Raw genomic sequence first — 22,785 nt, 5'->3', positions numbered from 1 at the left:
GAGGGCCAGTTCCCGAGGAGACACCATAACCTTACTCCCTGCCACATTTTACGTCTTGGGAGAAGGGACAAGGGAGGTGACAGAGGTAGCTAGCTGTAAGATCCAGTCTGGGTTTTAGGAGCTTATTTGCTCTTAATTTCATTTTTTTTTTTTTTTTTTTTTGAGACGGAGTCTCACTCTGTCGCCCAGGCTGGAGTGCAGTGGCGTGATCTCAGTTCACTGCAAGCTCTGCCTCCCGGGTTCACACCATTCTCCTGCCTCAGTCTCCTGAGTAGCTGGGACTACAGGCGCCCGCCACCATGCCTAGCTTTTTTTTTTTTTTTTTGTATTTTTAGTAGAGACAGGGTTTCACTGGGTTAGCCAGGATGGTCTTGATCTCCTGACCTCATGAGCCACCTGCCTCAGCCTCCCAAAGTGCTGGGATTACAGGCGTGAGACACTGCGCCTGGCCAAGTTCATTGTTCTTTAGTATCTTGTGTCTACGTCTGAGTATATTCGGTTTTCATTCCCCCGGGAGGATAAAGTAAACTGGAAAAGCATGGACTCCCCCAAGGAAATGTTTCTGTCTCCAGGTATTTTCCTACTCTAATTAAAGTCCTTCCATAAGGTCCTGACCCCAGCATAAGTCAGGTACTAATAGTACCTTCCAAATGAATCCCCAGTTTGAATTCAAGGAAAATCAAATCCCTTTAAAACTACATCTCTGTAAGTTTATCAAGTATTACCTGGTACTAACTTAGGAACATAATAACTCTCCAAATATGACTTAGCATATCACTTTGTTCCAACAACATTTACTATGAACAAACCTAAGAACAATAAAAACAAGACAGGTCTACTCATTAACTGTTGTGCTGAAAAATTATCTATCAATCCTTTCTGGCCCTTTAGTGGTTACAATGTGTTTATTACTCTCAGTAATGCACTCTAATTTACATCATGTTATGTAGAGAATTTCAAAATTTCTATTTTGCTCTAAATTCTCTCAAATATATATAGTCTGTAACTACTCAAGAATAGGTTACTATCAATTAATAGCTTCTCCATCTGTACAGGTGATTGACAACTAACAATTGGCTTGATCTTGATTTGAACGGAAGATCTCTTTGGTTTTGCTAAGTGTCATGTCTTGCATTATCTTAATGAATTAAGACCAATTCTATATTTTTTCAGTAATAATGATAGTGAAAATACTAAGTAATAAATGGTTTGTCACTATCACCAACAATTTCATAAAACTCACATATTCCTATTTAGGTCAAACTACAGAACAAGGTACAATCAAAAAGTAATTGGGATGTCAAGGATAAAGCATATTCATAGATACTATTGGTACTAGAGTAAATATTTTAATTGGAATATGAGACCAGTGCTAATGCGTCTGCATTATCTTTTGCATTTTGACTGTTGGTCCTTCTAAATTCCTAGTTTCTCTAGAATTAAAGTGAATTTAAGACTGACTTCACCTGCGGCATTATTCTGTACTGGACAGGTTCATGGTTTTAATTTAGTCACAGAGAACATTTGCCACCAGAAACAAGGCACTAGTTTTCTCTTTAACTTCTCTGGGTTCAAAAACTATGCACAAACATGAAGTGATTATTACATAAATATGTATACAGATATACAAAACCTAGCTTGGTAAAAATAATGAAATTTGAAAGTTATTGCAGAGAAACTGAACATTTGAAAATAGAAATACCTAGAAGACAAATTTCTAAAAAGAGTGTCTCACAGGGAGAGAGAGCCACCATTTTCTGGATAATATATATTTTCTGATGACATATTTAACTTGAGATGACAGAAATCAGGAAAACATGCCACATGACCTCTTTAAAATGATATACAAAGCTGATCTTGCAAGATAAGACAAGAATCTGAGACAGCCAGGGTTTCTGCTCAACTACAGAATTTAAAATACTATGCTCCTTTGTTCTTGATAAATAGGGGTGGCTAACAACAGAGTGACATTTTTTGTTCCTAATTACTCCATCTGACCAGAGAGGCAGGTAGATGCCCTGCTTCTTTTCAGGCTGCCTGATTACCCTGACCTTATTTGACCACGTATAATATAGGTTGGGAAGAAAGGAATACTTGGGATCTAAAACTCAAACTACTTCTATATTGCACTAAAAATCCCTGACCAAAAATTCAATAACACACATTTGCCATGGTCAGTATCACAGACATTCTGCAAAGGACTCAGCCTATGTGACATACATGCCTATTGCCCACGAAACTGAAAGTGTTTCAATGTCATTCAACTCATCAAGGCATCATAAGAAGAGTTGGAATACACCTTTTACAAAGACAGAAGTGAAACTGAAGAACCTATGTCCAGTTCCACACTAGGAAATTAATAAAGCATGAACCAAACCGTTTTCCTAGACAGTTCAGATATGGTTTTGTTTTAATTATCTTGATATTACTTCGGTTCTTTACTACCCGTTACAAGGCACAACCAATCATCCTCTGCTAATGATTCCAGATAATTCTGATTTGGTGTTGAAAGAATAGTACAGGAGGTCCTTGGTATTTTAACTCACCTTCAAATCAAGTGCCTCTAAGCACACTTTTAGAAGACCAATGGAGAAAGGGTAGGGACCTGCAAGGAATCCTTGAGGTTAAAGTATTTGTTTCCCAAGTGGGAGGTATCTCCTACTATTCCACAAACATATTTAAAAAGTGATTTTATTATGTTATGTTTATAAACAATGCCAGTCTACTTAGCCATGTGTTCCCCTGAGACAGCTTTCTATAAAGGATACTATTAATGGATTGCTGGTTCAATCTGCCTATGATGTCATTATTTCCAAGATCTTGAAAGAGACTATTTTATTTTGGGCGGCTGTAGGCTCTATTTCAAGAATTGTACAAAAGCACCATTATTCTCTAGGAACCCAATCAAAAAACTGTTTATTTTTAAAGTTCAACTGTTGTTGTTCATTTCTATAACAGTACAGAAACTTGTGAGTAGCACATTAGATACAGCCACGGGCCATTCATTTTACTTTTAGAGGTTGGCCCTTAGCATTGTGGAGCTAATTTTAATGGATAACCAGCAACGGTTTATATCTGCTCACAGACTGATTTCATACTTGACTACTAGGTTTTTCAGAGATAATTTAAACGGCTTTTGTAGATGGTGTATATTTTTGATTCAGCCCTTGGGACTTAATGTGGTTTAGCAATGCTCTGTAATTACACTTGCAATTCATCAGCAATAAGACATAAGCCTCTTGTTTCACGACAGGCAAGGAGTCTAAATACCCCTTTTCTTCAGAGTACTAAAAGAGATTACTTCTCTCTTTCCCTGTATCTTTCTCTCTCCCTTTCTCCCCACTCCCCACACAAGTTTGAAGGCATGTACACACAGGAGCACACATGAACACATACAGAGGGACCTTCATTAACTTGCCTTGACACAGAGCTTTATTGCAAAGCATTTTAGAGAAAAAAACTATTACCAAGATGCATGGTAACTATAGATTAAATGATTATAAATTAGAAACAATTGTCATTAGTCTCTCATTCCTCCAAAATGCATTCTCTTAACAAGTGAAGTGCCACAACTGGACACTCAGGGAATGCTGGGTAGGTTAAAAAAGAAAGCCACCACCAACTTGTGTAGATCCAGAAGTCAAGGGGAAAAATAGGTCATCAACTATACTCTAGCTAATGTGACCAAAATTCATACTATGACCTATGTGTTAGTTTGAATACAACCAAAAATGCCAATTGTGTCTCTTTGCTACAAGCACTCTACCCAAGTGTGTGAAGGATGAGAATCCAGAAATACTAGTTCTACAGTTTGAGGACCATCTATTAAGCCACGAGCAATTGGAATAAATATTTTTTATCAGATATCATACCATCGGAGAAATAGAAACAACTATATGTCTGTATTATTTTGTCTGCTTTCAAAATAGGCATAACTATGTATTTTCATATTTTCCCAATGAAAACTAAATTAACACTGCCCTTCTTTTAAAAACAAAACTCCAGGTTAGCGTATGTACAGTCATGATCTAACAAACCCAAAAGTAAATATCCAAAAGCACCAGCCACGCAAGGCCATTATCACAAATCTGAGCACACGCCAAGTTTGTTTAACACCCTTTTCATAGCAAATGAGAGGATCAAACATAGGACTGAGCTGTTCATTAAGGGAAATTTCCAAGGTGAATTTCCTAATATTTCTGAGATATATATATATATGAGGGGTTACAAGAAACCTTGACTTGATGAGATGACAACCCTATAATAATGAACTGACATGAGCACATCTAAAAGAGGATGGATTTTAGGATTTCAAAGGTCAAGAACCTTTGAACTGGTCAAAGAACCTTCACTACATTAAAATGTAAGAATATTTCCAATCTCTGGAATTGGGGAATTCTTTATAACAAGAATTATCTCTATAGATAAAAAAGAATTGATTTTTTCATAATAGTATTCAGACTTCAAGTTATTAAGTAAACACAGACACAAAGTTAGCTAATGACTCCTTAAACAATGATATCAACACAGGCTTGTTCTTTGTATTGACGATGAGGTTGCTGCATTTACTATCAGAATGATGTGTACACTGAATTGTACTTTGGTGGTGGGCAAAAAAATCCAAGAGTTACAACTGCTGGCTCTTTCTTGGGCTCTCTTTTAACCAAAGGCATACATTTTTGAGATGGCTAGCTGAGCATTCAGGCATAGACTTGACTGGGAAACAAACCATGCTTTGCTAACTAGCCTATGCTGATACTAAATCTACTTTATCTTGGATGCATTATTTACAAAAGAACCAACCAGCTCACTTGTGACTGATAATGTAAGAAGATGTAGTGTACATTTAACTGCCAAAAAAAGAAAAAATCATCTAGCCTTCCACAAAGGAGACAATGTCTTAGGATTTGAAAGAAATATTATACGTTGCCTTGCATTTCTACAGCAACTAGCATCTGAAGATTTTTAGTGACTTTTCAGACATTAATGCCCATAACATGCTAAGACACCAAAGTGGGCATTTTACAGGGAGAAGAATGAACCAGATCTAGGTCTCCCAGCAGCTGTGAACCCACACTACCATTCCCAAACTAGGTGGAAAAAGGGCAGCCCAATCACTAACTATAGCCAGCTAGATGGGCCCATATTACCATTTTTATCATCTTGTCTCAAATTGCACAATCATTATCCAAGTCACTCCCTTCATTAGATCATAAGTTCCTTGAGGGTAAGAGCCCCTCAGTCATAATTATATACTTTCATACTACTAGTACAGTCTCTTGTTCCCAGCAAGCATTAAATACATGTGTGAAGTAATGAAATGGAACTCTATACATTCTATGTATTTGTTACAGCTCTGCATAAGTTTTTCATAATGTTGCATAAGCCTATAGACCTAATTGTAGCAGGTCAGAGACAAGAAAGCATATTTGGAAATATCAGCACTAGTCTAACTGCCAAGTAGTTGGGCATCATTTCAAAGCCAGCTACCATCTGATTACCAGCACCTCATTTTAAAAACATATGAGTTTGTAATGTCCAAAGGGCTTCCATGTCTTGCTCTTCTTTGAGCCTGACATCAACATTGTGAAGAAGAAAGTACCATCTCCATTTCTTACATGAGGAATTTACAAGCATTGAGTTTATTTTGCCCAAGGTCAGAAAAGAAAAAACTGAGAAGAGTATCCAATCCCTCAGCTCCTAAACTTGTCAATTCCCTTTCCAGTATACCAATACAATGCATATCCAAGTAAACCCACAAACACACACAGACTCTTCATATATACATTTTTATCCTCCTAAAAGATTCATACAACAGGTCTACCCTTTTCATTTCAACCCACTTCATGCTGGTACTTACTATTTCAAATGGCTTTTCCCATTTAAAGACACAAGGCTAGGTGATTTACTGACAAAACTCCAAAAGGTTTCGTTGGCTAGTTGTACCAATTCTTAGATGGCCTTGTTTTGGAGCTTGCCTCTTCTGGAGCACTCACCAAGGGAACTCTGCTATCAGAGACAGGGGTGTGCTGTTTCAGAGAGCCTCACTAGGGAGATATCATTACAGTGTGTAATGGAGGGAAGCCAGTTCTAAGATCATTTGATCAGAAGGAGCTGAGCTACTTGCTAGGCAGGAGATCTGCAAAAGCAGCCGGACAAGCAAGAGAGGCACTAGCTCTTTTTACAGCCGCCTAGTTTCAATCTTAGATCATGTAAGAGATAGCTCACTGCTGACATACATACAAGCACACTCACACAGCATACATTCATGTTCTCTCTCATACAAACAAGCAAACGAGGTCAGTTCTGCTGTAGTATTGTCTGCTAACACTTTCATGAGTGACTTCCATTGTTTTCAGCAGGAACTTGACATTAATTGAGTCCAAGAAGCCAGCATATTATAGTTGCAAATTTCAACGTCAAGTTGCAAATAGGAAGTCAATAGGTATAATCCAGCATCCACACTCCATATACTGCATATAAGGAACAAATCATTCTTTTTCTTTTTTTAAATACAGTTCTTTTTCAAATGACTTCTTAAGCCTCTAAACATATGCAGCACCATACTTTGTTATTCATTGTGTGTGCTGCATGAGCTAATGCCCAGAAGATGCTAATGATTATCTTACATGTACTTATATTTGCAAACCAATGCATTATTACAGGTTTCAGCTTTTTGTTTCCAATATTGGTGCTTCTAAAAAGAGAAAATAAGATCCATAAAGAATAGAGGTAGAAATATTTTAAGTATAAAAAAACAAAAGTAATTACCCTAAAAGATGCCTCAGAGAAATTGGTGGGAAAAAAGAAAAGGGAAGCAAAACCCAGCAAGAAAACATTTCCTAGTTCTTAGAGAACATAACATCCTTGGAAGCATTTAGATGGAACAAATTAGATAGACCAACATCCCAAGCAAGCAGGATATGGTAAACCAATGTCTTGAGTCTCTGGAGGTCTCGCTGTTCTCTGTTACTATGCATGGATAATAATTATCCCCTTTATTGTTCCACCCCAGTGAAATATCAACAAATGTCCTCAAATTTAAGCTTGGAAATTCAATTTCTCAATTTCCTAGAGATTTCTGCATACCACAGAGGTGGCTGAATGTTGCTTTTCAACCTGTGCATCATGGCTCATCATCCTAGGTCCTTGCGCCATTCCCAATTTCTCTGTACCCAAATCGGCTTTCTACAGGGAAGGTGCCCATTTCACATCTGAAGAGAAGAGCTACCTGGGGCAATGGAGATTTGGTATTATTTCTAAACTAGGAACTTAGATCAATTTAGCAAAGCTCACAGTTCACCAAAAAAGTGACTTCTTGCCAGAATTGGAGGTTAAAGAATTTGAACTGGTGTAAAATGCAACACTTCCTCAAGTTTTTGCCCCTTGACCTATGTTTACATGCCTCTATTTTAAAAGGCTCAGCATGCATTTAAACATCTCATTTGGGAGCTATGGTTAAGGAAGAGGAAATAACATCTATTAAAAACAGCCTTTCTTCAATAGTGAAGGAAGAACGGAACATGACAAAACCTACTTTCTGCCCATCCCCTTTCACAATGGTAGGGGATAATCATTTAGCTGACAAGGGCCTTACTTGTAGGAATTCCCCCATCTTTGAGCCCACCAGACAAATGTTTTGCATTAAAGAAAACTGGCATGGGTATTTTTAAAAATATCATAATACACCCAAAGCAGTCTCTTTAGAAATTAAAAGCCTGATCTGAAGGACAAACTCATAATTGAGTATGCTGGTTTTCCCATGGCCTTTCCATGCCCAGCTTATACAAGCTCATAATTTGCAAGTGGCTGAACGTTTATTACTTCACTACCTGGTTGCAGGTGCTGCTGTCCACTTATAGAATATATGGCTCATCATTAGTCCATGCTAGAGTAGATGTCTACCCCAGCACAAGATCAGCTTTACTTCCCTAGTGCTCATATACATACAAAGCAAAGACTGCTATGTGCCTAAGTCTTTCTGTGGACCTGGAAAGCCCCCAAGCTGAGATCACAGGGCCCAGCCCTTACCACACAGGAAGGAAGATAGGGTATTTTGGGAGGAAAACTGCAGATAAAACAGAAGCAGGGCTTGGTGGAAGGAGCTGTAATCAGCAGGCCTGAGGGTAAATCGGTCAGTAGTTCTTGAGTCATTCCCGTGGAGACTGCAGTGTAGCCTAGAGCAGCACATTCTGACAAAAGCACTGGGCAGAGAGAAAGGGGAGGAAACTCGGGTGTTCATAATAAATGTACATAACTCTGTATCAAATGATGCTTGTCTTAGAGTGTTCTTTTTTCTTCAAGATCGAGCCTGATAAATCCCCTATGTCACAGTACTCCCAATTATGCTAGTCAATCACCAGCTGGTTTTGTGGACTTTAGCAGATCACCTAGCATGCCCCATACTCTTCTGCACAGCTGAATAATGAAGGTCTATAGGTCACATAGCTGCATAAAGAGAGGAAAAGAAAAGATCTTATGTCAGCCCAACATTCCTTTTTACAGGAAACTATACCAACTAATGCTTTATCCTTGTTGATTTCTGGTTGACTTTCATTTCAAAAAATCCTGAGCCCAAAAAAGAGGTACTACTCTTTGAGGTGTCAGATAGTAACTGAGAATATATTATTGAGGCCCCTTAAGTAACCCATCTGTGTATGAATCCACTTACTCGAACCACAAATATTTACCAGTGCCTATGTGCTAGGCATCATACTAAGTGATGGGTGTAAGCAGATAAATAAGTGTCTAGCTCTGAGTGAGGTTATAGGCTCCAGCAGTGGGTTTCATTACTGGCCACACATTATATGTAAAATGTATGTCATACAGTGTGGCGATTCCTCAAGGATCTAGAACTGGAAATACCATTTGACCCAGCCATCCCATTACTGGGTACATACCCAAAGGATTATAAATTATGCTGTTATAAAGACACATGCACACGTATGTTTCCTATGGCACTATTCACAATAGCAAAGACTTAGGACCAACCCAAATGTCCATCAATGATAGACTGGATTAAGAAAATGTGGAACATATACACCATGGAATACCATGCAGCCATAAAAAAGGATGAGTTCATGTCCTTTGTGGGGACATAGATGAAGCTAGAAACAATCATTCTGAGCAAACTATCACAAGGACAGAAAACCAAACACCGCATGTTCTCACTCATAGGTGGGAATTGAACAATGAGAACACTTGGACACAGGGTGGGGAACATCACACACTGGGGCCTGTCGTGGGGTGGGAGGAGAGGGGAGGGATAGCATTAGGAGATATACCTAATGTAAATGACGAGTTAATGGGTGCAGCACACCAACATGGCACATGTATACATATGTAACAAACCTGCATGTTGTGCACATGTACCCTAGAACTTAAAGTATAATAATAAAAATAAAGTATGTCATATACAGATAAAAATAGAACTACATAACAAGGATATGTGCATTGCAAAATGAGAAGTAAAATTTTAAAAAGAGGAGCTATAGCACTCCAGAAAAGGTCAAGACTCTCTTCACCTTATTGCTATATGAGAAATCATACTACCACACACAAGGAATGTGTTTGATATTATTCCAGGGAACATAGCTGCCTGGCCTTACATCCTCCCACCACCAACATTCATATGTACCAGGTATCATGTCAGGTACAGGAAGCATACAAAGAGAGAAGAATAAAGACAAATCTCGATCTTCAAAGAGCTTCTAGTCTAGTGAGGAAGGCAGACATGCACATATACAATAAGAATACAGTATGATACAATCTAGGTAGGCACAAGACGCTTTGGAAGGACAGAGCAGGAAGGATAGCTAATATTCCCAGAGGAGTCAGAGGATATAGCACTTGAGCAGGGTATGGAAGGATGAGCAGGAATTAAATAGGATTTGAAAGGTAGGAAGCACTAGGTTGGCGTAAGGTATTATTATTCAACAGTATATTTCAACCAATGAATACTTCAAGCATGCTAGATTAGATTTCTTAGCCTTGGGCCCGTTTCTGCTGGACTGAATAATATTGGTGCTGTACAAGTAAAAGAACAGATCTCAAAACTCTGGAAGAAAATAATATGTGTAAGACTTAAAAGCATTTTTAGAACTGTATCCATATATAAGCAGGACAGATCTCTTTGGGGGAAATTTACTAGGCACATAACACTAGGAAAAAGAAACCTTCCACGCTACATTTAAGAACTAAGTTGCATGTTGTTAGGCAGACTTAATTTGGGGGGTTGATTTTTATTTAGTAGGTTTTTTATAAACCCAAAAGAATTGTTTCTAACAGAAGGAATGAATGACTAACTCTAGCTCTACTTCTGGATTTTTCTGTGATCCTGAAGAAATCATTAAACCTTCTTAAATGTATTCATTTATTCATCATTTAAATAGTGTCTATTATGTGCTAACGTAGGCACTGGATGCTTTGAAAGGACAATGGAAGAAGGGTAGCTAATGCTGCCCGGAGGGTTCAGAGGATATAGCACTTGAACAGGGTATAAAGGAAAGCAGGAGTTCACCATGTTCTAGGGTGAGAGATGAACAAAGTTGACCCTGCCCTTGAAGAGATTTAACATGTAATGGATGTCAGCCAGGACATCTCAGTGCAAAGATGAGAAAAGGTTGCTATAGAAGGACAGAGAGAGAGACTCCCAGGAGCCTGATGAAGGAGGCTTCACAGGGGACGTACAGTTGAGTTGAATTAAGAAGAACAATTAACCACACCATTTTTCAGGACAAGCAACAATGTGTATTAAGGAGATTAGGGACAAAAAAGAGGAATGGAAAAAAATAAGATCCATAGAGACAAATTAAGATGGGTTTAATAAGCCTTTCTACAAGGTTTGGACTCCTCTCGTGTATATGAAGAGGTTTCAAGTAGTGAGATAGCATGATTAACTCTGAATTTCAGAACGATTACTCAGGTGACAATGGAGCAGATGTCTAGGGTTGAAGACTCAGAAAAGTTTTTTCCTATGGAGTCAGATGTTCCAGGTAGGAACATGGGAATCATTTTGAAAAGTGACAACACTAAGATAATCAGTCAGGAGACAGGAAACACAAGCAGCATGGGAATAGGAAGACAGGAGAAGAGAGATGTCAAGAGAGGCCTCTACAGTGGACATTGGCCAAAGATGGTAGAGATGCTAGGCTTGATAGGATTAACTGTTCTCAGGACCCCAAATGGAAATTAGGGTAGAAATATATTTCTATGCCAGAAGGCCCAAAGGAGTATGGGAGGTCTAATGGTTTTTGCAGGCTTTAGTTTGCCTTTGGGATTCCAAACAGAACCATGCCTCAGTTTCCATATTCGTGAAATGAAAATAACCAAATAGCTTAGAATGGGGATGAAAAACAACTAATGAAGTTAGTGTGCTGATAAGAAATATGAATATGTTCGAAGTCCCTTGTATTAGCAACCATTAGACCACCTGTAATAATTGCACTCTAAAGAGAATAACAATTATTATAATATTTTTGGCCAATAGAACAGCACTTGTAATGAGTTTTCTAGAAAATTCATCTAAATTTTTATCCAGACTTACCAACAAACATAATAAGACTGCAATATACAAAGATGAGAGGATAAAGCCAGTGACACAATAGAAATATCAGTAAAAGCTTAACTAGAAATATCTAGTAGGAAGCAAGACACATATCTAAGCATCTTGTCTTTGAAAAGTATAAGCTACATGGCAAGTAATAAAATAATTGAAGGAAACGTCAATTCACATGTGGTGGAAAAACTGTATCTCTAGCTATATCTATTCCTCATAACAGAGATAGCAATAGTAAGACGAATACAATTGTAGCAGTGGTTCTAACACATTCATTTGGCATTATGAAACTGTTCAGTGGAGAGCTGGACATGTGGGATGAAGATATTTGTTTGGAGGCCATCAGCATGGAAATATGCACAATTGCTCATGAAGAATACAGAATGAGAAAGATGACTAGATCAGATATCTGTGAAACACTAACATTTAGAGGTTGGAAGAGGAAGAGCGACTAATGATCCCCGAGAAAGATGGTCAAAGAGGTGGGAGAACTGATATGTTGTCATAGAAACTAAGAGAAGAGTGCTTCAAGATAAATGTTTGACTATGAGAAAAATGTTAGAGAGAGGCCAAAAGTGCTGCTATCTTTTTGTCCTCCCATCCTCTCCCTAACGTTTACTAAGCTTGATGTCTTGTAATTCTTATGTCAGAAGAGAAATGGCCAAGTGGAGCCACAGGTCTGTTGAAGTGTTTCCGTATGTTTTAAGAATTCCCAGACTCTGAACATTTGGTGTTACTGAAGCAACATGAGCAGAACCACACAGTATTTATGCCTCAAGAAAGATTTTCCACTTGGTGGTGAATGGTACTACTATGGCCATATATCACTCAGCTATGTTTGGAAAGGTACTGCTATGATGTCACATTTGTTTCACTCTTGCAACATTCTGGGGATTGCACAAGATACAAAGAGAAACACCTATGGCTCGGTTTGTAAATAAACTGTAGCTCACATTTAGATATTTTTGTCACAAGAAGGATTATGTTCAGTTCAAATTGCTCTTATTTGCTATCTGTAGCCCCCAAAGGCTTTACCAAGTGAAGGTGCAAATATTCAATCATCTGGACTGGTGCTTTCTCAGCCTAGCACTGCCACTCACAAGCTGCATGACATTAGGTACATCTCTTCACCCCTCTGAAGCTATTTCTTCATCTAGAAAAGGTGATCACCTCACCAGTAGATTGTGAGGATCACATGATCCACATTGTGGAACTGCTTTGAGGTAATTCAAGACATTCTACCAATAGATGTTTACAGTTTATCATCACAGATTTCACAAGCCATAAACAAAATCGCTATGATTCACTGAAATCTTATCATGACCCAGGCACTCTGCTAAAAGTTACTTAGGTACAAGTTCACATAACTTTCATAACCTCTGAGGTGTTATTATTACAGTATTTCCACTCCACATATGAAGAAGAACATTCATTAAGTCACTTGACCAAGGTCACAGAACTAGTAAATGTAATAGTAAGATTATACCATCCCATGTCTATGTGACATCAATGCTCATGCTCTTATTTCTGTTTCCTAAGTCACAGAAAGTTTCATATTAAATTCTGCAGTTACTCACAGCTTTTGCATGAATGTGAATGTTCTTAGGGCTTTGTCATAAGTAAACTGTGCTTCCACTGTGGTGTTTGGGAGCAAAGCCTGAAAATGAGCAGATCTTCCACCCACAAAACAGACATTTCAACAATCAGAATCAAGGGCAGAAGAATGCCTATAGTAAGAGAACCAATTGCTGGTTCCACCTACGTTAGGAATCTCTTCTTCTCACCATCCCCTCAAGTCTGTGTACCAGCAAATAAAGGTGGCATCACTGATGGCTTTACTGATTTCAAGGGAGGGAAGTAGGACTAGAGGGGATAGCTAAATGAACAGGACACATTGCTGCAAGATAAACACGTCCTAAAGAGAAACAGGAATTGAGGAAACTCTGTGGACTAGTCCTATTTTTCACTCATCGTCATGAGTGGGAATGAGCACTGACACCTAGCTTGTGGCTAGGCAGAAATAAAGACTTAAAGGAAAACAGGCAACAAGTCCTGTGAAAATCAATCTTTGGCTGCAAAGAACCATACTGTTTCTCTATTATGTCAAGGATCTGTCCCTTTGAAGGTGTCTACCTCAAAGGGCTATGGTAAAGATAATAAGCTCTATACTGTGTCAAACATTAACTATAAGCTAGACATTTTGCTAAACACTTTCATATATTATCTCATTTCATCCTCTTAACAACTCCATGAGATAGATGATATTAGTGTCACTCCCATTTTACACATAAGGACACTGAGGCTTAAGGGGGATAAGTAACTTCTCTTCACTTGATCTTAGCCAAAAGGCCTAAGAAGCAATGGGGATAATTTCTCAAACAAAGTTACACAGCTAGGAAGTGGCCAAACTGGGATTCAAATGGTGGTCTGGCTGACACCAGAGTTGGTGCTCCTAACACCTCTATTGAAATGGACGAATGGGTTATTAAACATTTTGAAAAGTATAAAATATCATATAAATGCACGATGGGTTTGGGAACGGATTTTCTCAGTGCTTCTCACTGAATTCAAACACATTCAGGCAGGTGCATTTTTCCCTTCCTAATATTCAGCCAGTCCTGCAAATTATATAAATTACCTTTGGTGAATCTTGATGTAACAGCCAAAAATTTCCAAATGTAAAATTGCCCAGCTGTTTCTCTTAAGCCAGCAGTCCTCAACCTTTTTTGGCACCAGGTACCAGTTTTGTGGAAGACAATTTTTCCATGGACATGGGGCAATGGGGTGGTTTTGGAATGAAACTCTTCCACCTCAGATCATCAGGCATCAGATTCTCATAAGGAGCACACAACTTTGCATACGCAGTTCACAATAGGGCTCACGCTCCCATAAGAATCTAATGCTACTGCTGATCTGACAGGAGGTGGAGCTCAGGCAGTAATGCTTGCTCACCCACCTCTCACCTCCTGTTGTGCTGCCCAGTTCCTAATAGACTGCAGACCAGTACTGGTCTGCAGTCCAGGGACTGGGAACCCCTGTCTTAAGCTGTCTCTTGGAGGAGGTGGTGGTTAGATCTTAATAAGTACAATATTCTCACTAAGGTCTGCAGATCACTTGTATTACTCCACTTTAGGCCCAGTAACAGAGTACTCTGTTATACAGAATAGGGCACAGTCCTGTGCTAAGCAAGCTATCTACGAGGAAGTTTACTTTGGAAAGTGACTTCTCTAAATTCTGACTGCTGTCCCCAACTACTTATGAACCATCAAGGCCTTTGGAGCCTACAGACCACTGGATTTCATGATAAAGATCCCTCCATGCCCAAGTTTCCAGACTGTTGCCTCATACTACTGTTTCATGGCAACTTGATCTTTCCCACACAAATGAAAGTACCTTAAAGGGCAATAGGTGTGTCTTTCACCCATTTGAATCTCTGGACCTAGCTCTATGTGGGGCCCACAGACAATCCTCAATCTGAGCTGGTAATGTCACTACAAATCTGGGATTGAGGAAGAAAAGAAGACAGACACTGGGTCTGTACTGATAACATGTTGCTGCTAAGGTATCCCCTTTAGGTTCTTAACTGAGTTTCACAAGTAGCTTTTCTGGACCTAGCATTGCGCTAGGCATCAAGAATCCAAAATGAGTAAGATAATATAGTTCTTGCTATCAAAGAAGTTCTCAATCTAATGGCAGGGAGTCGGGTTATATTCCAGAGAATAAACTCTTCCCTAAGGCATGCTAGAACCCATACCAAATGGCAGCTTGGGCATATTCTGAACTCATTTTTTGTTCCAGGGCGACTCCAGCAGGAGAAGCCATGTACTAGAGATACTCCTGCAAGATGCTCTTGTGTTTTCAAACCTCTGGTGGCACATGACTCTTGCACCAGGCTCCTGATCCATTAGTTCACTCCTGGGTTTGTGCTTCTTTTCATCCACTTGCAGGGAAATCTACAGTCTTTCTGAAGTGTAAGAAACTTCCTTCAGCTTGTCTTTATCCACGCCTACTGAAAAATCTCCTCTTGTAACTTGTAACAGCTGTTGAAATTTCAGTGGGGTCTACTATCGCACACGAACACTTACAGTACAAATTTACCTTATCATCCAGCTAGTTCATTAACCTTTTTTTTCCTTTCCTTGAGTGCCATGTTCCAGGGTTAACAGGATATTAAGCATACCTGGCTAGATTAGAGGTGCCTGGTGGAAGCAGGCCTGCCCTTTCCATGTGTGTAATCAGCAGGCAATTTCAGATCATAAATATAAAACCAGAGACATGCACTTTTGCATAAGAAACCATTAAGAGCACATAAAGAAACACATCCTTCACCTTCCTTTCACCATAGGAAAGAAATGAGGTAGCAAGTTAAGCCATAAGCTTCCAGAAAATAAACACACCATCTAAACTCCAACCTGTGTTGCACAGGACTGGCTAAGGCTGTATTAGAGATGATTTCTGAAAAAAGAAAAAGTATGGGGAAAGGATAAGAAAAACTTGATTATGGGTTTGAGCCTTTTCTTTTTTAATCCTAGACATAAATTCTACTCTTTTCTGCTCTGAAACGATCTATTTCTCATTGACCTCCTGGATGAGACCAACATTTTTCCTCTGGCGATTGGTTGCCAACATAAACTTTCAGCAGGGGTGAGGAGAGCACTAGCGGCAAACGAAGAAAAAAGAGAGTGACAACTGTGAATATAAACTATTTCTTGCAATTAGATGTATCGAAGTGTGTGTGTGTCAGTGAGAAAGTATATAAATGCAGGGTTACTGGTATGGAGGGGGACATGTAAGAGTTTGGGAACGTATGTATGAGTGAGTGAGAGTGTGGGTCACTAGCAGTATGTGTGAATCAATGTGAATACATGTGGGTCAATGTGATTATCTCAGTGGTAGTTCAGTGTCAACGTGTTCGTGTGACAGTCTGAGTCAGAGTACATGGCGGATTACAGGAGAGTGTATGACTTCCTGAACAGGTGTGTCAGTGTAAGTGTATCAATGTAAGTGAGAATGTGGCATGGCAAGTGTGAGTGTGAGTCTATGTTGTCATATGGTATCAGTAATTTCCTGTGTGAAGCACAGTCAACTGACTATTGCAATGTGAACTGTGTATGTCAGTGTGGTATGTGCTAGTGTGAATGCGAGTCAGTGACTGTGCATGTCATTATATGTTCACTGGTGCAAATGTGTGTAGCAATGTGAGGGTGTGTCAGTATGAGAGTAGAAGAGTGGGAATGTATAAGAATGTGAGTGTGCAGTAAGTGTGATTGTGCCAGTGTGAAAAGATGTGATGTATGAGTGGGGGATGGTTTGTGAGAGGGTACACATGTGCATGTACACGAATGTGGAGGAGTGCTTGTGTGTCTGTGGGAATAAGGAAATGTATAATTTTGAGTGGGCAGTTCTGAATGTGAAAGTGAGTGAATATGTGAGTGTTAAGTACATGTGCAGTATGTATGTTTATGTGAATTTGTATGAGTACTGAATGTGAATGAACCTATGTATGTGTCAGTCAACGTGAATATACCTGTGTGTGTAAGTGATTGTGCTTGAGTTTGAGAGGGTAGAGTGATGGTTGTCAGTGAAAATGGCTGAGTTTAGAAAAATATGTGTGTATGGTTGTATTTTAGAGTACGTGCCTACAAGTTTGGTATAGAGTGTGATGATGTCTCAGTGTGAAGAAAGTGAGCGTGAGTGTGAATTTGTGTCAAAATGTGTGTTTCTATGTATGAATATGATTATGTGTGAATGTGTCAGGAGTAGGGAGATTGTTTTAGCTCTGTGTATATGAATGCAAGAGTGTGTAACTCTAAGTGTAAAAGTGCGAGTGGGTGAGATGGTGCTTATGGTGTGAGAAAATATAAACGTGGATATATGAGCATGTATGCATGTTTGTGTCCCTGTGATGAGTTTGTGACTATGAGAAAGAAACAGTGATGATATCAATGCAAGTACACTAGAGTGTATGAAATTGAGTATATGAAGGGCTGTGAGTATAAGAAACAGTTGGAGTGTGTGCAGGGGGAATGTCAATGTATTATTTGCGTATAGAGTATATATGACTATATAGGAATTTGGGCAGGCAAAGGTGATTGTATCCTCTGTGTGAATAAAAGTGTGAAAGTGTATGACTGTGAATGTGTAAGAATGTAATATTAATAGCATAAAGGTGTGAGTGGCTGTGAACACGAGGGTGGGGTGTATGGTGTGTTGTGTGCATCAATATGAAAATGTGAATATGTGAATGTGAGTTTGTGGCAGTGTGAATGTACCTGAATGTAGCATGTATGTAAATATGATTGTGTGTGAGGGTGAGGGGGTAAGAGTGATCATCATTTTGAATGACTCCAGTATGAAAAGTGAGTGAGCCCAGGGGATAATGTGACTGTGTGAATGTACAAGAGTACAAGAATGTGCTTGTGAGAGTATGTATGTGTGTGTGCATGAACTAAAGATACCAAAATAACTGGATGCTGGGTAACTCTCTCCAGGAAGTCTCTTTCTTCCCAAAGCCACAGCATGTCTTCTGTTACAGGCAAGTTACTTAGCTTCTCTCAACCTCTGTCTCCTCCTTGGTAATACAGTGATGATGATAATACCTAACTTCAGCTAGTATCACTTGTATAATCAGAAACAGCAATAACTATTAGTAAAAAAAAAAAACAAAAAAACCTACTTTGCAAGATTACCATAGGAGCAAATGGTATTATGCCAGTAAAGTGCCTAGCACAGAGCTGGCAACAGTAGACAATAAATACAAGTTATTATTGCATCTGTCACAGAACACCAAAGAGCAATTCAGGGGCTTCTCATTTTAGTCAGTCCTAGTTACCTTCTGTCCATCAAGGTCTAAAGAGGATCCCCTACCAGAACATCGCTAGAAAGCTGAATGCATCAGTTTCAACAAGGCTGTAATTTCATACCTTCAATTCCATGGCTGAAACTCTGGAGCTTCCCTTTCATAAGAAGGCATCACAGAAACACCTGCCGCTGAGCTGCAGTTTTACCTTGTCTATAGGCCCATTGTATGTTCAGTGTGAAAGGGAACTACATTGCTTATTCCTTGCTTGTTTTTTTAGTTTGTTTTTCTGGTTGTTTTTTTAAAAACATTTGGTTGCTTGTTTTTTTGATTTGGGTAGTAGGAGAGATGCCTCAGCAACTGATAGACAGACAGAAGACCAGACGGAGGGACAGCAAGCTACAAGCAGGTAGCTGGACTGCAGGGAATAGCAACAGAGGCCAGATGGAGAAGCTGACAGAAGAAGTTATAATGCCTGCCTGAAAGGCAGACAAAGAGACAGATAGATGATCAGAGAGACAGGCCATGAAACCGGAAAGAAATGCAGAGGAAGAGAGAGACGCCCAACTTGCAAAGCTGCTGGGCTGCTGGGGAACTGTTGAGCCCTTTTAAGGGAGTCTAGAGATCTGTAAGATCTAGTCCCTGCCCTTGAAGAGCTTACAATCTAGTTTTCTTGGTAAGATGAATACTCCAGAAACCATGCAAGAATTATTGAAGGCAGTAGGACAGCAAGTGCTACACTACACGCTACAGACTCAAATGCTGTTGGAGACCTGGTGGAGGAAGTGCATCCTGGTTGGGTGGGAAAGTAGAGGGAAGGTTCGGGAAGGTTTAAACTAAGCCTGGCAGGCCCAGAAGCAGGGATGCAAGGGGTGGGGGTACACTTCAAATAGGAAGGTAAAATTAAGTTCAGGGGGCAGTAGAAATCATAGGAACTTATTGGCAAATTTGCAGCATGTGGCTAAAAAGCCATCCAGGCACCAGGAAAGGAGAAAAGGAAATGACAGCTTGATGGGAAGCATGTCTGTGTTACACTGAAGCTCTTAGATGGTGCTTGACATCTGCAAAGGACTTGGCAATGATTGTTATGTTGTTTCTCCTCCTCACCCCAAAATGTAGGTCAAGGCTGTCATTCTCATATTAGAGATGGGAGGGAGGCAAGAGACTAAAGGTAGCTGTACTGGGCAAAATTCGCCAGAACATAGGGGTCATGCCCTGAAGCCTAGCTCACGAGGTCCAGGCAGAGTCTTTGATATTGGGAGATCTGGTGGAAAAGCAGCATTTGCCTGGATTTGGAGATCCCTAACTCCCTGCCCTGGACTCCATTACTCACCTCACACCGCCACGGCTGCAGGACTTCAGCACAGGTGGGCACTGCCCATGAGAAGGGTCCGGGCTGGCTTCAGCTCCTACAGACTCAGTGCTGGGCACACCAGCTGCCACAAGATGCAAGGACTCAGCTGCTCTTTCTTGGGGGAAACCTGCCGAGAGAAGCATTGTAGGGGAGAGGGAACCTCTTTCCCCAACTGCTACTGCTCCCTCATCCAACCCCCACCAAACATCACTCACACACACACACACACACACACACACTCTCTCTCTGTCTCTGTCTCTGTCTCTCTCTCTCTCTCTTTCTCAATCTCTCTGGTGAATTTCAGAAAATCCCTTAAGAAAGCTAGAAAATTAGAGCGCTAAGAAGTGTAAAAAGGCATTGTTACATAGGATTACAGAAAGGGCACAGAAGTGGGAGTCAGGAGATGGGAGTTACAAGCTGAGAATTGCTGTTAGTCACCTCATCATTCTGGGCCTGCTTGGTATCAAGTGAAAAGGCCTGCCTTAGTTGCCTTGGATAAGTGTTGGGAGAACTAAATCAAATAAAACAGATGTGAAATATTTACATAATTTGCATAATTATGGAGCAATATGTATAATCACAGGAGGTGGTAGAGCCCAGTGGACAAAAGGAAACAGAGACAATGGCCAATGCAAGTTGGCTCCATGAATATGTAAGCTTCCTGATGTTGTGGCACTGAATTCAGTTCAGTTCAGTTCATCCCTCAACTCTAAGTCTCCACCTCCATTTCCATTCCCCTTTTCACTAACCTTTCACTGGGGAAGGGTAAAAAAAGTCTGTCTGCCAGGCAACAATATTCTGAGGTCTCCTAATTTGCTACCATCTCACAGGTGCTAAAGGCCACAGCCTCTGATCCTAATTGGAGCTCCCCTCTACCTTCTCCTATCTCCACCAGGTAAGTCTTCCACTGTCCTCCCCAGGTTTCTTAGGGTGAATATACACTGTTTACTGCTGTTGTTTGGTGATAATTTACCCTATTTTTCCCACAGAGGTTTCCATGTCTAACCATGAAGGAGACTGAGTCTCTTTGAACCCTCCCTTTCTGCCTTTTCCCACAATCATTTGAGCCTCTCAAGGGAGAGACTGATCTTCTCTGTAGAACCTCAAGCTCTGCAATCCTTCCTACTCTACTTTCCTTTCCCCTTCCCCCAGTGGTGTTTGTCCTCAAAGAAAAGCAGAAACTACATGCTGATACTCAAGGAGGCATGATTCAGGCTAGCACCTATTTATTAGAGACCAGAATGAACAGGGTCCTAATCCAAAGAGATGGCTAGATGGTTATCTAAACACGAAGATTGCAAAATTGAAGCCTTAGGGAGCCAAGAAAAGCCCCATGCTTTCCAATTCCCCCTTCTGGAAAAAAAAAGTCCAAGCCATACTCTGGGTCTGCCTCTTGCTCTTGGGCAAGACTCCAGAGCATATCTGTCCCCCAGCATCCCTGGCATTCCATGTGTGCTTCCCACACGCACACTCCAAGCAGCCTTTCCAAATCCCACCCACTGCACCACTGAATGGTGTATTCGCCCCCTCCCTCCCTACGTGAGCTCACCCTGCAAGATCTCACCCTGCAAGAGGGTGGGGTGAGGGGGAGAGGAGTGCGAGCTGCCAAAGCTCCAGAGAGAGGTAGGGCTCAAGGAGGGCACAGGAAGAATGGCCTCAAGAAGCCCCCTGCCCATCTCTGGGGATGAGGGCTGACAGCAGAGGCAGCATCCACCCATTGGGGTGGGAAACAATACTAGAGGATGTAAGAGGAGGAGGACACACCCCCAACCTGTACTACCAAGAATCTCCATGTTTTTGAGCAAGATCAAGAGCTTTCCTGAAGCCTACCTCCACCTCTCCCCAGCCCCAATTGTAGCACCACTTTTTAACTCCATGGTGGCCTGGCTTTATTTCACCACTTGCTCGAGTCAGTGCAGAATCAACTGACAGGACACGGTATTCCACCTGGTAGCCACACTCCTCTCACCTGCCTGGGGGTGTGTTGTGTTGAGAGTAGGGCAAGGGGAGATGTGTGAGCACATGTGCATACTTGGTCATGTATATCTGTGCAGTTCCCTGTACCATGTTGTATGTCTGTATATGTGTGCTGTGTCGTATCTACCATGATATGTATGTATTGAGTCTGCATAATACTGTGTGTGTGTACAGTGTCCTGTTACTATCACGTTGTATACATGATCATGTCAATAAGCTACTGTGTGAGTGCTATGTGTCTGTACTGTGTTGCATGTGAATTGCATCTCTTCTATCCTTTGTGTATGTGTAATGTGTCTAATTCATATTGTGTCATATCTCTATGCCATGCTGTGTGTCTGCATAGTGTTGTGGGCATTGTGTGCCTCTATCATGTTGTATGTCTATACCGCCTTGTTATGCACCTATGACTCAGCCTCCTGTTGGAGACTAAGGTAGAAATCAGTGCACGCATCTTGCACGTACCCAACACCCATCACCAACCCAACTCCACTCCCAGCCACCTTGCTGCATTCCAACTTCCTGCCAGAATCCCTGTCTGGGGACTAGGGCTGCCATCTTGGTGGTGGGGGTAGGTGGAAGCTACGGACAACTACTCTCTCTACCATAGAGCCTTCTCATGCCAAGTGTCTTGCTCAGCACGGAAGATGTCTAGGAAAGGAGGTTTGGAACCTTTTTCAGGCCCAAAGGAAACAGCACTGGGGAGGAAGTTATGGGGAGCTGACTCCCTCTGTAAACCCCCAGCCCCATCCGTATATGCAAGGAGAAGGACTTGCAGGAAATGGTGGCTGGCTGAGTTTCTCTGTCAGGCTGGTTGGAAGCACTGGGAGCCTTCTCCACAGGGAGTAACCACTGCACAAGGGCACTGGCGATCAGGTTGGGCCCTGAGATGCAGGGGAAGATCTTAAAATTGTTCCCATTGAGGTCACTAGAGGGCACTATTGTGCTGATTGTTAAGGATAGTGTTTCTTTTAAGGTGCTGAATTCCACAAAGTGCCTGGGGCTCAGAGGGAGATATAGGAAGGAAAAGGATATATGACCTAAGCCAGGCCTTTCCTTCACCTTCATACCAAGACTTTCTGTTTTGAGATTGAGTTA

At 40.7% G+C, this 22,785-nt stretch overlaps 1 protein-coding gene across 12 annotated transcripts in view; it reads right to left on the bottom strand.

Annotated features, from left to right (window-relative positions):
- PAK3 (p21 (RAC1) activated kinase 3) overlaps positions 1-22,785 on the bottom strand; it is a 301,485-nt gene that overhangs the window by 109,698 nt on the left and 169,002 nt on the right. For 6 of the 12 annotated variants that reach the window (XM_017954048.3, XM_017954046.3, XM_017954055.3 and 3 more), the window contains one exon: positions 19,690-19,837. The exons of 4 other annotated variants lie outside the window; for them this stretch is intronic. The gene's annotated coding sequence lies outside the window, so the exon portion shown is untranslated. Of the gene's footprint in view, positions 1-8,258; positions 8,281-8,360; positions 8,851-19,689; positions 19,838-22,785 lie in introns of those variants that run through there. 2 more of the 12 variants (XM_017954050.3, XM_017954052.3) reach the window with 2 other exon arrangements.

This window comes from Papio anubis, chromosome X (genome assembly GCF_008728515.1).
Source record: "Papio anubis isolate 15944 chromosome X, Panubis1.0, whole genome shotgun sequence".
Taxonomy (NCBI): Eukaryota; Metazoa; Chordata; class Mammalia; order Primates; family Cercopithecidae; genus Papio; species Papio anubis.
Note: the sequence above shows the minus strand (reverse complement) of the source record. Positions and strands in the feature narration are given on the sequence as shown.